Below are 13,050 nucleotides of genomic sequence, written 5' to 3'. Positions count from 1 at the left end.
CGGCAGAGAGATGGATTCCTCTTTGAAGATTCCTTATTGCATTGTTTGGAAACAGCACATTGGTCCGCCAGGCGTGGTAACACACAAGGAGCTAGCATAAGGGACCAATTTGCTTCCTATTTCATGACACCAGAGGAAGAGGTGTCTTGGCAATTGCAAGCTATCTGAACATAACACCAAATGAATGAAGTATACTGTGTCTTTACGCTATTATTTGATTTCTTCTGAATAAACTTTTTCATAACAGCCACTTCTGTTTGTTTTATTTTGTGCAATTATGGCAACTCACAGCTGTTTGGACTATTCCTATACATATAAAACAGCAGTGAATAGTCAAATGGCGCTGAGCGGCACAGAGGGACCCAGTAGAACAGAGAAATAGCTAAAAAATGCCCAAAAATTGAATTGCCAAAGATTGTGCAGAACTAGCAGGGCCAGCTAGCTCTGCTCAATCTTTTTCAATTGTCCGGCGGCTCTGCTGCTATCCTAGAAAATACAAACTCTATGCGCTCTGTGAGCCTCCCGCTCCAGGCCGCCAAGGACGGAAACACTGTTTTTGTAATTTTATTCCTTTTTGGAGACATGTCAGAAGAAAAATGTAAATAAATAATTTGACCATTGGAATGATTTGCTAGTGTACTATTCGCTATTTCAAGTTGCAATAGGCAATAGTAAAATCGCATTGTACCCACCCTCTGCTGATGGAGAACTGCAGCAGAGGGCGGGTGCAATGCTACTTTCCTATTGGCTATTGCAAATTGAAATCGCCAGTAGGAATCTAGCAATGCATTCCAATGGGCAAAAAGGTTCAATATGTTACTATTCTGACTCCATGTCAGAATTAAAAAAAAAAGGTCAAAAACAAACAGTGTTTTTGACCTTTCGGGCAGGGAACAGGAGACTCCAGAAGCGCACAGGAGTTTGCTGTCTGCAGATCAGTGTCCCTGGTTAGCTGGTAAGCGGGGACGCTGATCTCTCTGCAAGTGGGCGAAGTCAGCCGTAACATCACGGATGGCTCCGCCCAGCTGTCACAAGCAGGATGTCGGCAGATCAATGTTGCCGAAGCTACGGATAGATCCTTCATCAGCTAGTGAATATACCCCAATGTTAATAAGCTAAAACATGACATCAGCACCACATACCTTTTGCTTCTTTAACATTGTGACTGAAAGAACCCCAATCTGTCCAAACTTTCTGGCCAATGTGTTCCCTGGCCCAGCAGTTCTTATATGCATCGTCTCTCATATCAAAGATGCAGGGCTTCTCCTGCACCATGCGGATGAAGCTCTCAGTGTCTAGGCCATCCATCTTGCCAACGTCGTCTGCAATATGCCTCAAGTCACCCTGGAATTGTGTGCCTGGGTGTGGCCTATGCCTGTTTGCATGTGTGGGACGCGTGGTGATCCGCGCATATCGTCAGCACGAAACCGCACAAACGCTATTATATGGCATTTGCATTGAAATCTATGGACAAATAAGCGCGGAAATCCGCCCCAAAGAAGCTCCTGCACTTCTTTGGGCGGAGGGCGGTTTCCCCGCGCGTTCGTACTCGCGGAAAACCGCACAGATGGGAAACATACACATTGAAAATAATGGCATTTCCCTGTTTGAGCGGTTGTCCGCGAGTACGAAAGCGCGGAAAACCGCCTAGGCGTGAACCCAGCCTTAGCTGTGCGAGCTGTTACTGGCTCTTCTGCAGCAGCTGCTTGCTCTCACTGACACAGTGGGTGTTCCTCTTTACTGCAGAGCTGTGTCAGTGACAGCAAGAACCATGATATTCTATAGCGACCCATGCGGCCCACACGGCATCAGAGGGATGCCCTTGACTGGCCCACCTGTGCTCGTGCCCCATATCGTCCGCAATGGGTCGCTATGACGATTGTTACAGCAATTGCACCTGTGGTTTGTTTATTTCATATACTGTATGCAATCCTATGTGGTTTTATATAAAAATAAACAGTCAAACTTTCGATTGTGATGTGTGATGGGAAAGACAGTTTTTGGAGACTTGCCCAGGGCAACCAATCAGCTTCTCTTCAGTTTGTTCAGTTAATCTTATCAAATTTCATCGAGAATTTTGAAGACTTGCATGCAAGGTATTTGCCATAAAAAGTCTATTGTGATGCGGGTACTGCACTTGGCCACATGATTCAATGTTCAAAACCCCTTTAAAAAAAATTATTTAATTAAAGGAACAGTCCTTTAAACATCACATAAAGTGAAAGCATAAAAAATACAATTTCGTGCCTTGGTTGTCCCCTTTAACTGCCTGTAAAGTGGCGCATCTGTACGATGTATAGAACCACCTGCAGCAACATATTTGAGCTGGTCCTCCTCTCTGTTCTTCAAATCCGACCACCTCTTGCGGATTCGATGCTTGCTTCTTGTCTTGACATATTTTTTGGCTATGCTGTTTATGACGTCATTGATGACATGCTCCTTCCGAGCATTTTTGCTGTCATACTTCTCCTTTGTGCAGTGATAATTTTGGGGTAAATATTTCCAAACATCTCCACCATTCCCTCCATGGACATGGCAATAGATATTTTTTTTGTTGTAGTTGAAGATAAATGAAGCAGAATAAGTGATATTATCAAAAGGGTGAAGAGTTTGGCCAATGTAGGATAAGTGAGCAATGTGTACTCTAGTGCCAAAGAGTTGATGTGGAAATATCCTCTAATTCAGCTCACTATCCACTTCATCAATTTGGACCTTAATTTTGCACTTCTCCTGTCTTATAAACAAAAATCTGAATTGTAATAATATTCAAAAATATCATACAAAACGTCATTACACAATAACCAAACAAAAATTAGAAGTACATGCCATATTATTTGTCATCTCTGCGTTATTTAGATTAATTTTAGTTTGCTATATCCCAGAAAAAGAACTAAGAAAGAAGCGTAGAGCCGGCGGCGGTGAGAATACCATCCAGACTCCGCAACGGGAACCACAGCCCCAGGACCAGACCCAGAAGCAGCCAAGTCCTGGAATTGCCGATCAGACACCGATTGTTCTAGAGGTGAAATATGTGGAGGAGGCCGCAACCTCTGGTAAGCAGTCTGCATTGTAGTATTTTATAAAAATTCATTTATATGGTAAAAAAAAAATGGCCGTATGTAAAAAAAAATATTTTTTGGTACATATAGCTCAAGAGTCGGACATGACGCTCGATCGACCAACACTGAGGCGCTTCATTGCCGAACTTTGGCAACAAAAAAGAAAATTGGAGAGTATCCAAGAACAAGTGGACGAAGTCAAAACGAATGTTCAGAACACCCTTGATTTTCTGGAAAGATTATAAAAAATATGTTTTTTTTGGGGGGGTTACATTTTATAAATAATTTTCTATATACTTCATGAAAGGTCTCTGTGTCTTTCTTTTAAGGTAACTACATGTACTCCACAGGTCAGTAGTCAGGTGCACTGCCTGTCCACCTGCCCAGCCATTCCAATCTCCTCCTTCAGCACCCCAACACAAGACAAAAAAAAGCATGCCAACACATTTTGGCTGAATGTTGTATTTTCGTACATCATGCATATAGTAAATCATACATCATCATGAACTTCGTACATCATGCCTAGTATATTAGTTAGTTCCCTGTTCAATGTAAATTTGGATGATAAATTCGTCCAAGAAATCAAAGGAATTCCTTATTTTCATACAAATAAGAAGCAATTGTCATGTTGTGTTCATACTCAGTCACAGAGGTATTATTAGTTTCCGTTTCAACGACATTCAGATTTGGATACAGATTTGACGCTATATCTAGGCATTGTAAGTGCACCCACCCAGACATGATATTAACTTAGGGGTCTATCCACGAAGCTGTCGAAGGATCTAGCTGTAGCTTCGGCCGATCCTTCGGCTAGCTTCGGCACCAGGACCCCTTCGGTTCAGTCGAACCGAAGGTGTGCTGTACGGGCTATTCACTATAGCCCGTACAGCTACCGAACGTGGCCGAGCGGCTCAGTCGAGCCAAACGCATATGCCTCGGCTTGGTTGACCCACGCTTAAAGCCGAAGCTTGCCGAGCGGCTGCCCGACATCCTGCTTCTGACAGCTGGGCAGAGCCAGCCGTGATGTCGGCTTGCTCCGGCCACTTGCAAAGAGATCATCGTCCCTGATTACCTGCTAAGTAACCACGGACACTGATCTCCAAACAGCTAACTATCCCTGGCGCTCCGGGAGCTCCCGGCCACCAAGTAGAGAAACACTGCTGTTTTTGTTTTTTTTTCTTGTGACAATTGCTAGATTTGCCCATTGCTAGATTCCCCAATATTAACCTAGCATTGTATCCGCCCTCTGCTGCTGGACCGCATGGAGTACGGCAGCAGAGGGCGGGTACAATGCTAGTTTACTCCTGGCTATTGCAATTTGAAATAGCCAATAGGAATCTAGCAATGCATTCCAATGTGCAAAATTTGTTTTCTTTTTCTATTCTGACACTGCTCCGTGTCAGAAGAAAAAAATAGAAAAAGCAGGGTTTCTCTCCTGAACGTCCGGGAGCGATATTCTAACAGAGCGCCAGGGAGAGTTCTTTTTGTTTTCGGACGGCAGCAGAGCAGCCTGGACAATAGGAAAGTATTGGGCGGAGCTAGCTTTCACTGCTAGCTCTGCGCAATCGTTTTCCATTTACATTTTTTTTAGTTTTTAAAATATTTTTCTGTCCTGCTCCTTCCCTCTGAGGGACCGAGCCTAACAGCCCAGCCGAATGCAGCTGAGCAGCATTCTGCTATTCTTTCACTGCTGTTCGGCATCAATAAGAAATAGGCCGAACAGCAGTGAGTAGCCTGCCGGAGGTTCGACTCAGCTGGTCCTAAGGGGGTCTATTCATTAAGCTGCCGTAGGCAGCCGAGTGAATGACCGACCTGCAGTGAAGTGAGCCGAACACTGTCCGGCTACTCAATTCATGCTGGTACCACTGATTTCATCCGTACATCGGCTGAGATCAGCCGTACATCTGCTTGCTTCGCATGTCTTCGGGTCGGCCGGACATGCTCACAATGTTCGGAATTACCGAAGTGCAGAAGGAGTTCGACTCAGCCGATCCCACATCTGGATCTGCTGAGCCGAATCTCCGGCAGGCTACTCACTGATGTTCGGACTATTCTTATTGCTGTGGAACAGCAGTGAAAGAAACAGCTGGGCTGTTATGCTCGGTCCCTCAGAGGGAACGAGCAGTACATAAAAATATTTTAAAAAGTGTAAAAAAAATGTAAATGGAAAACGATTGCGCCGAGATAGCAGTGACAGCTATTTCCGCCCAATAGTTAGTTTGCGATTGTCCAGGCTGCTGTGCTGACGTCCAAAAACAAAGAAAAATTCCTGGCCGCTCTGGGAGAATACCGCTCACGGCCGCTCAGGAGAGAAACACTGCTTTTTCTTCTGACACGGAGCTGTGTCAGAATAGAAAAAAAAATAGACATTTTTACTATTGGAATGCATTGCTAGATTCCTATTGGCTATTTAAATTTGCAATAGCCAATAGTAAACTAGCATTGTACCCGCCCTCTGCTGCCGTACTCCATGCGGTCAAGCAGCAGAGGGCGGGTACAATGCTAGTTTCCTATTGCAATTTGAAATAGCCAATAGTAATCTAGCAATGCATTCCAACGGTAAAAACTTTTTGTTATTTATTTCTATTCTGACACGAAGAAAAAAAAAAACAGCAGTGTTTCTCTCCTTGGTGGCCGGGAGCGGGAGGTCCCGGAGCACCAGGGAAAGTTAGCTGTATGTAGATCAGTGTCCCAGGTTACTTAGCAGGTAATCAGGGAAGCTGATCTCTCTGCAAGTGGCCGGAGACAGCTGTAACTAAGATCACAGCTGGCTCCACTCAGCTGTGTCAGAAGCAGCATGTCGGCCATCCGCTTGGCCAGCTTCGGCTTTAAGCGTGGGTCAGCCGAGCCGAGGCATATGCGTTTGGCTCGACTGAGCCGCTTGGACACCTTTGGTAGCTGTACAGGCTATAGTGAATATCCCGTACAGCACACGTTCGGTTTGACTGAACTGAAGGGTCCTGGGGTCGAAGCTAGCCAAAGAATCAGCCAAAGCTACGGCTAGATCCTTCGGCAGCTTCGTGGATAGACCCCTAAGTAAATATCATGTCTGGGTGGGTGCACTTAAAATGCATGTATAGTGGCAAATCAGTCTAATGTTAATAACCTAACCTGCTGCAACAACATGCTTTGGCGTTACAAGGGGGTGCAGTATGTGTGTATATACTGTATATTTTATAGTTATTATTTCTTTCATATTATGACGACGGCCGATGCAATAAAAAAATATAAAAAACTTAAAAACATAAATGGCACCTCCCTGAAATGAGATGGGAACATCCCGGAAAAAAGGTTTTGCAGGTTGTGATGCCTGCCTCTGCTAAGTCTTGCGCTCGGTCATGGACCGACTGCCCGACAGTATCAGGAGAGAGGAGACTGCAAAGTACATTTATATTGGAGCTGATGGTAGTTTTTTTTAATACGAAATACGAAATTCGGATACGGAATCCGTTAACGGAATTCGTATTTCGTTTTGGTTGACCAATCAGAGGTTCTCTTCTGCTGCTGAGAGTTGCATTACAATATACAGGCAGGAAATACGAAATTCCGTTGACGTATTTTCGTTCCGTTACGAACATTCGTTATATTGAAGGTAAAAAGCAAAGTACATTTATATTGGAGTTGATGGTAGTTTTTTTTAAAGTCCGAAATACAAAATTCGGATACGGAATCCGTTAACGGAATTCGTATTTCGGATACAAAAACAACTACCACTTCAATATTAACAAAGGTATTTTTGCGTTTTAACTTCATCATAACGAATGTTCTTAAAGTTACGAAAACGTGCCGAATCCGTATTGAGTTTCGGATCCGAACTACGAAATAATGGATATTACGAAACGGAACGAAACAAATTTTTTGACGGCGCACAAGTCTACCAGGCTGATGGTCTATCTATGTGGGTGTGGATGGATTCATGCATGGTTCACTTCGAAGTGCCAAACTGTGCAGTAGATTTATTACTTCTTCTTGGCAGGTCTGCGTAGTGCGTACCCCAGGATAGACTGGTTCATCAACCCCCAACTTCTTGCCTCAGTTCATCGAAGCGTAAAGGCAGCTGCCCTGCCCTGGACGGCTAGCCCAGCATATGGGAATACTCCAACAGGGTAAAGAGGCAGGAGTCATACGGGCAAGTGGCAGAGCTAGCCAAAGGACTCAAACTAAAGCTTGATGTGGCAAAACATGAGTACCAACCTGTCCAGCCCCCCGACAGTGTCCACAAAGGAGACCAATACTGTGCGGGACTCCATGTCTTCAGCAACGGCATCAGAGGGTATCTGTGACATGTCAGTGTTACTAGTATCAATATCTAGTGCGAACACCTTGCACAGTTTTCACCTGACCTCTGCCATAAGGCCCCATTCACACTAACTGACATACCTTTAGAAGCGGATCCGCGCGGCCGGGATAGCGCGACTGTTCGGGGCGACGTTCCAGCGACGGTAGCGCAACCTTCACCGTCGGGCTGCATTAAAAAATAGAAAAATAGCACGACATTGGCCGAAAAAAGGGTCCTGCAGGCGCGACTTGCGACCGCGACGAGCGACATGGAGTTGTACATTAAGACAGCTCCATTGAAAATCATTGGCCGCGACTTCTCGCGATATTGCGCGGCAAAAATGTGCGATATCGCGGCGGAAATCCGCTCAGTGTGAATGGGGCCTAAAACATAGTAGGCACCATGCTCACAGCAGCAGATGTGGCGGCGGTGGTGACACAGCTGCTGGTTACGGCAGCTCTTGGCTCCACGGCGTTTTTGTCTTTTAGCAGATGCCATGCTTGTGCCAGCTAAGCTGATACTGTCTGTCCTCCTCAACTTCACAGGAGGGGAGCTGAGCTGAACTGACAGACGGCTGACGACGAACACCATCAGAGCCAGCAGGATTCGACATTGTTTGTGACTCTAAACAATATGTAGCAGCAAGGAAAAGAGGTGACAACAGTATGCGGCTGATTTGTGGCAGTCACAATATAAACACAGATCAGATCTGACCCATATAAGATCAGATCCTTGAAATGTAGAAAATTTTGGATTCTGATGCTTTCGGATAGGTTATATTTCGGAAATTCGGATGCTCCGAAATTCCGTCCGAATTTCAATTCGGAACGAAACGCATCGCATGTCTAATAAACATTGGTGGCCAAAACTGTCTATTACAGTAGACACAAAAATTACATTTTTGGTATTGCGTTGTCAGCAATTGCTGATAACTTTGAATGGGGACAGTAACATAGTAGATAAGGTGGAATAAAGACAAGGGTCCATCCAGTTCAACCTACACTATATTGCCAAATATTGGATGCAGCTGCTGGGCCATGGAAATCCATTCCATGAAGCTTTCTACGCACTGTTGTTGTGCCAATCTGAAGGCCACACCAAGTTTGGAGGTCTGTAGCTATTGACTCTGCAGACAGTTGGCAACTTCTGTGCACTTCAGCATGCGCTGACGCCGCTCTGTCATTTTACGTGGCCTACCACTTCGTGGCTGAGTTGCTGTTGTTCCCAGTTGCTTCCACTTTGTTATAATCCCAGTAACAGGTGACCGCGGAATATTTAGTAGCCAGGAAATGTCACGGATGGATTTATTGCACAGGTGACAACCTATCACGGTACCACGCTTGTAGTCACTGAGCTCCTGAGAGCGACCCGTTCATTCACCAATGTTTGTAGAAGTGTCTGCATGCCGAGGTGCCTCATCCTATACACCTGTGGCCATGGCGGTGATTGGGACACCTCAATTCAATGATTTGGAGGGGTGTCCCAATACTTTTGGCAATATTGTGTATGTGTGTATAGGTGTGTGTGATTGTGTATCTGTATTTATCTGGGATGTGGGGAAGATCTAAGACGGGGTCCTCAAACTTTTTAAACGGGGGGCCAGTTCACTGCCCCTCAGACATTGTTGGGGGCCGGATCAGGAAGCCAGGAGGCGGGTCATGACATGCTGCCCAGCTTCCTTCACTGGGAACGAGTGAAGACAGCGCCACCCGGTGCCTGTCACCCGCCGCCCTTCACCCGCATCTTATCGCCCACAACCCACCGCCAGGAGCGGGCCGGGTTAAGGACCCTTACGGGCCGGATGTGGCCCGCGGGCCGTAGTTTGAGGACCCCTGATCTAAGAGGTGGCAGACTGTCACTAAGGGTAAGTCTAGGCAAAGAAAGGTGCTCAGAAGAAGCAAGTGAGAGTCAATCTCCCCCAATAGGGACACAGACAGCAAAAAACATCTGACCTGCTCGATCCAGATCAAAAAAAATTAAAAAGCCCCAAGTTCTAGCTCTTCCAAGATTCCCATTCATTAAAATCCAGAATTGGGTTTGATCAAAAGTATGATTGTCCTAACTCTAAAAAGAGCTGTTCAACATTGGTAAAAAAATAAATAAATCACTTTTAAAGCATTAAATGTTTATTTTACCTTTAAATGTTCCAGTTGTTTAATAAAATATAGATTGACCTAGTATACAAAAATAAATCCAACAAAAATATATGGTAACAAAACAAAATATAGCCACATGGAGCTTAAATGACGATTAATAAAATTGCATAACAATTATGAGTAAATATATAGGATGTATATAAGGGGCATGTTTCTAAATAGTGTTTTTAGAGGTAATTTGGCGTCAGCACGTTTGCCAATGTTTTTCCACGGTAGGAATGTCCTCTCTCTCCGCTGTAAAATCCACGTCTTCTTAAGATTTGCCATATTTATAATACACTAAATGGCCAAAGGTATGTTGACATCCCAGTTATTGGGCGTGTTCATTGAAGGGTATGGTTACAATTAGGGATGCACCAATATAGGGATGCACGAATACCGTTTTTTCGGTATAGAGTACCGATAGTTTTTTTTTGGTACTCGTCGATACCGAAAGTCCCATTAAGGAAGCCAGGCGCCATGTAATGACTCGCCACCCGGCTTCCCGATTAGCAGGAATGCCGTCTCCATTCTCCCCCATCACCAGGTGACAGGGAAGCATGGAACTGGCTTTTTGGCCAATCAGGAAGACGGGGGGTAATGTCTTGTCGCCTGGCTTCCTGATTAGCCAGCTTCTCCACCAATCAGGAGGCCAGTCATTACACACTGCCCGGCTTCCTGATTGGCCAATAAGCCGGCTCCATGCTCCCTCGTCATAAGCCGGCTCCATGCTCCCTCGTCATAAGCCGGCTCCATGCTCTCTCGTCACCAAGTGATGAGGGTGCATGGGGCTGACTTTCTGGCTAATCAGTAAGCTGGGGGCCATGTAATGACTCGCCGCCCGGCTTCCCGATTGGTTGGAAAGCTCATTACACCTGGTGATGAGGGAGCATTGAGCCGGCTTCCCGGACAATTTTAGGAAGCCGGGCACCATGTATTGGCTCGCTGCCCGGTTTCCTGATACTGGAAGTTCCAGTATCAGGTTAAGCTTCGGAGCATTTGGGTGAGTGCGAGTACTCACCAAAATACTCAGTATCGGCACTGATACTAGCATCGGTATCAGTGCATCCCTAGTTACAAAGACGATTTAGTCAATAGTGCTCTTCCCACCTTATGATAACAGTTTGGTGAAGGCCCTTTTCTGTTCCAGCATGACTGTGCCTATGTGCACAAAGCCAGCTCCATAAAGACATGGTTTGACCACTTCGGTGAGGAGCAACTCGAGTGACCTGCAACCTTGTTGAACACCTTTGGGGTGCATTGGAACACCGATTGTGAGCCAGATCTTCTCATCCAACATCGGTTCCTGACTATACAAATGGTCTTTTGGCTCAATGGACACAAATTCCCACAGACACCCTCCAAAATCTCATAAAAAAAGCCTTCCCATAAAAAAAGCTGTTATGGCTGCAAAAGAGGAAGGGTGTCCAGGCCCTCATTAATGGCCGGGGTTTTGGAATGGAATGTCCAATAAGGTCGTGTGATAGGTGCCCACAAACGTCTGGCCATTTAGCGTACGTCCAATGTTCTAAAATGTCATTTTAGAAATTCTCTTTCTTGATTGTCTTTACGCTACAACAGTACATTTGTCTTCTGCAACCAGACTAGCAATGCGTTTTAGCTCCCGCAAATAGCAGAACCAGCAAAACGGTCAAAATCTATCGAAGGAACCCATGTGGCTTCAACATTTCTTAATATACGCCCCATTACATTTTCTTAAAAAATATCTAATAGCTAAACTATGTAGTAGATTACGTATCCTCGGGATACTATTATTAATACAACACTGGTTTCCCAACTATCCTTGTAACAGGTCAACACATATATGAAAATCGGATCAGTAATAGACTAAATTCACGAAGATATATGAGGTATTCGAAGTCCCTAAGTTATATTTTCACCATACAATTTTCAGTTCATAAACAGAACGATCACCTTGGCGTGGAATTGGTATTTTGTTCAGGAAAGTGGATATTTGACCTTTCTTAAGAACTAGGGATGCACCAATACCATTTTTTGGTATCGAGCACCGATATATATTTTTTGGTACGCGCCGATACCAAGTACTAGTGTCATGTGCCCAGATTATAAGGAAGTCGGGCGGCAGATCATGACCCATCGCCCAGCTTCCTGGTTGCATGAAGCCGGTGTTCTAGGGAAAGAACACCGACTTCACTTGCCCAGGCTGCCTTGCCTTCTGATCAATCGGGAAGCTGGACGGTGAGTCATGAGGTGCCGTCCAGCTTCCTGATTGGTCAGGAAGCCAGGCTGCCTAGCAACAAGTGACGCTGGCTTCCTAGCCAATGAGGAAGCGGGCCGACACGTCATGACCTGCCTCACTGATGGCTAGGAAGTCGGCTTCACTTGTTGTTAGGCAGCGTGGCTTCCTGACCAATCAGGAAGCCGGGACGCGAGTCATGACGTGCCGCCCGGCTTCCTGATTGGTTAGGGAGCCATGCTTCATTACCAACAAGTGACGCCGGCTTCCTAGGCAATCAGGAAGCGGGGACGGGATGTCATGACCGCCATTCCTGATTGGCTAGGAAACCGGCTTTAATTGTTCCTAGGCAGCCTGACCAAAGAGGCCCTGTAACATTGCCATTTCTGTGTATATACATCAATAAAGATTGATGTATATACACAGACACAGATTCTCAGTGTGCTGGTGACATATTGTACTTCTACAGATTTGAGCGGGACACCATACGCAGCCACTTCAGCACCGAGTCAGGAGTGGGGTGGGATACCTTCAGCACTTGGATAGGGATTATTAGTGGCGTCACAAGGGGGGTGCGGCCCGCACCCGGGTGACACCATTGGAGGGGTGACACCAAAATGACTCACAGTCATTTTGGTGTCACCCCCCTCTGAAAAGTCAGGCGCTCGGTCATGGACCGAACGCCCGACAGTATCAGGAGAGGACCCGGCGGCATACCTTATCCCGCCGGGTGACTGTCCCCTCCTCTCTCTGCCGGCGTCCATCACAAAGATGGCCGCCAGCAGGTATCAGAATACTGCCGCGCGTGGACGATGACGTCATCGCGCACGCGCGTAATGACGTCACGTGCATGTGCAGTGACGTCTCGGCGACACTCGGTTACCGCTCCGGGTGTCACCCAGCCTCGGGACTATGACACCTGTCAGAGTTTTATTGCTGACTGTGTCCTGGTGACCTCTTCAGGAATTCCCTTCTGTCTGGAGGGATTTCCTCTCACTTCGTGTGGCTATGGGGCAGGAAGTAAAGGGAAGTCTCCCCAGTGGGACACAGATGGCAAACATATAGCTGATCGGGGTTACTCCTTTCAAAACTAAAAAATAAAACGTTTTTTTGGCTTCAGGTCTACGTTAAGTATGCTTAACTACCCTAAGGTAAGAGGGAAAGGGGGCTGGATATTTGGCTGCGGTGAAGGAGGGCAGAACCGTATTTATGGCTGCCGTAGGGCACATGCAAGCAAACGGTCCATTCCCTTCCTAAAATTGCATTCATGATAGTTCCTCATGTGTAACATCTCATATAAAACACATGAATCCCATAATGTCTACCAAAGTATCAGTTTGAGGAGAACTCTATAGAGAG

This window comes from Nanorana parkeri, unplaced genomic scaffold, assembly GCF_000935625.1.
Source record: "Nanorana parkeri isolate BGI_ZX_2015 unplaced genomic scaffold, ASM93562v1 scaffold1424, whole genome shotgun sequence".
NCBI lineage: Eukaryota > Metazoa > Chordata > Amphibia > Anura > Dicroglossidae > Nanorana > Nanorana parkeri.
This window is presented reverse-complemented; position numbering follows the sequence as displayed.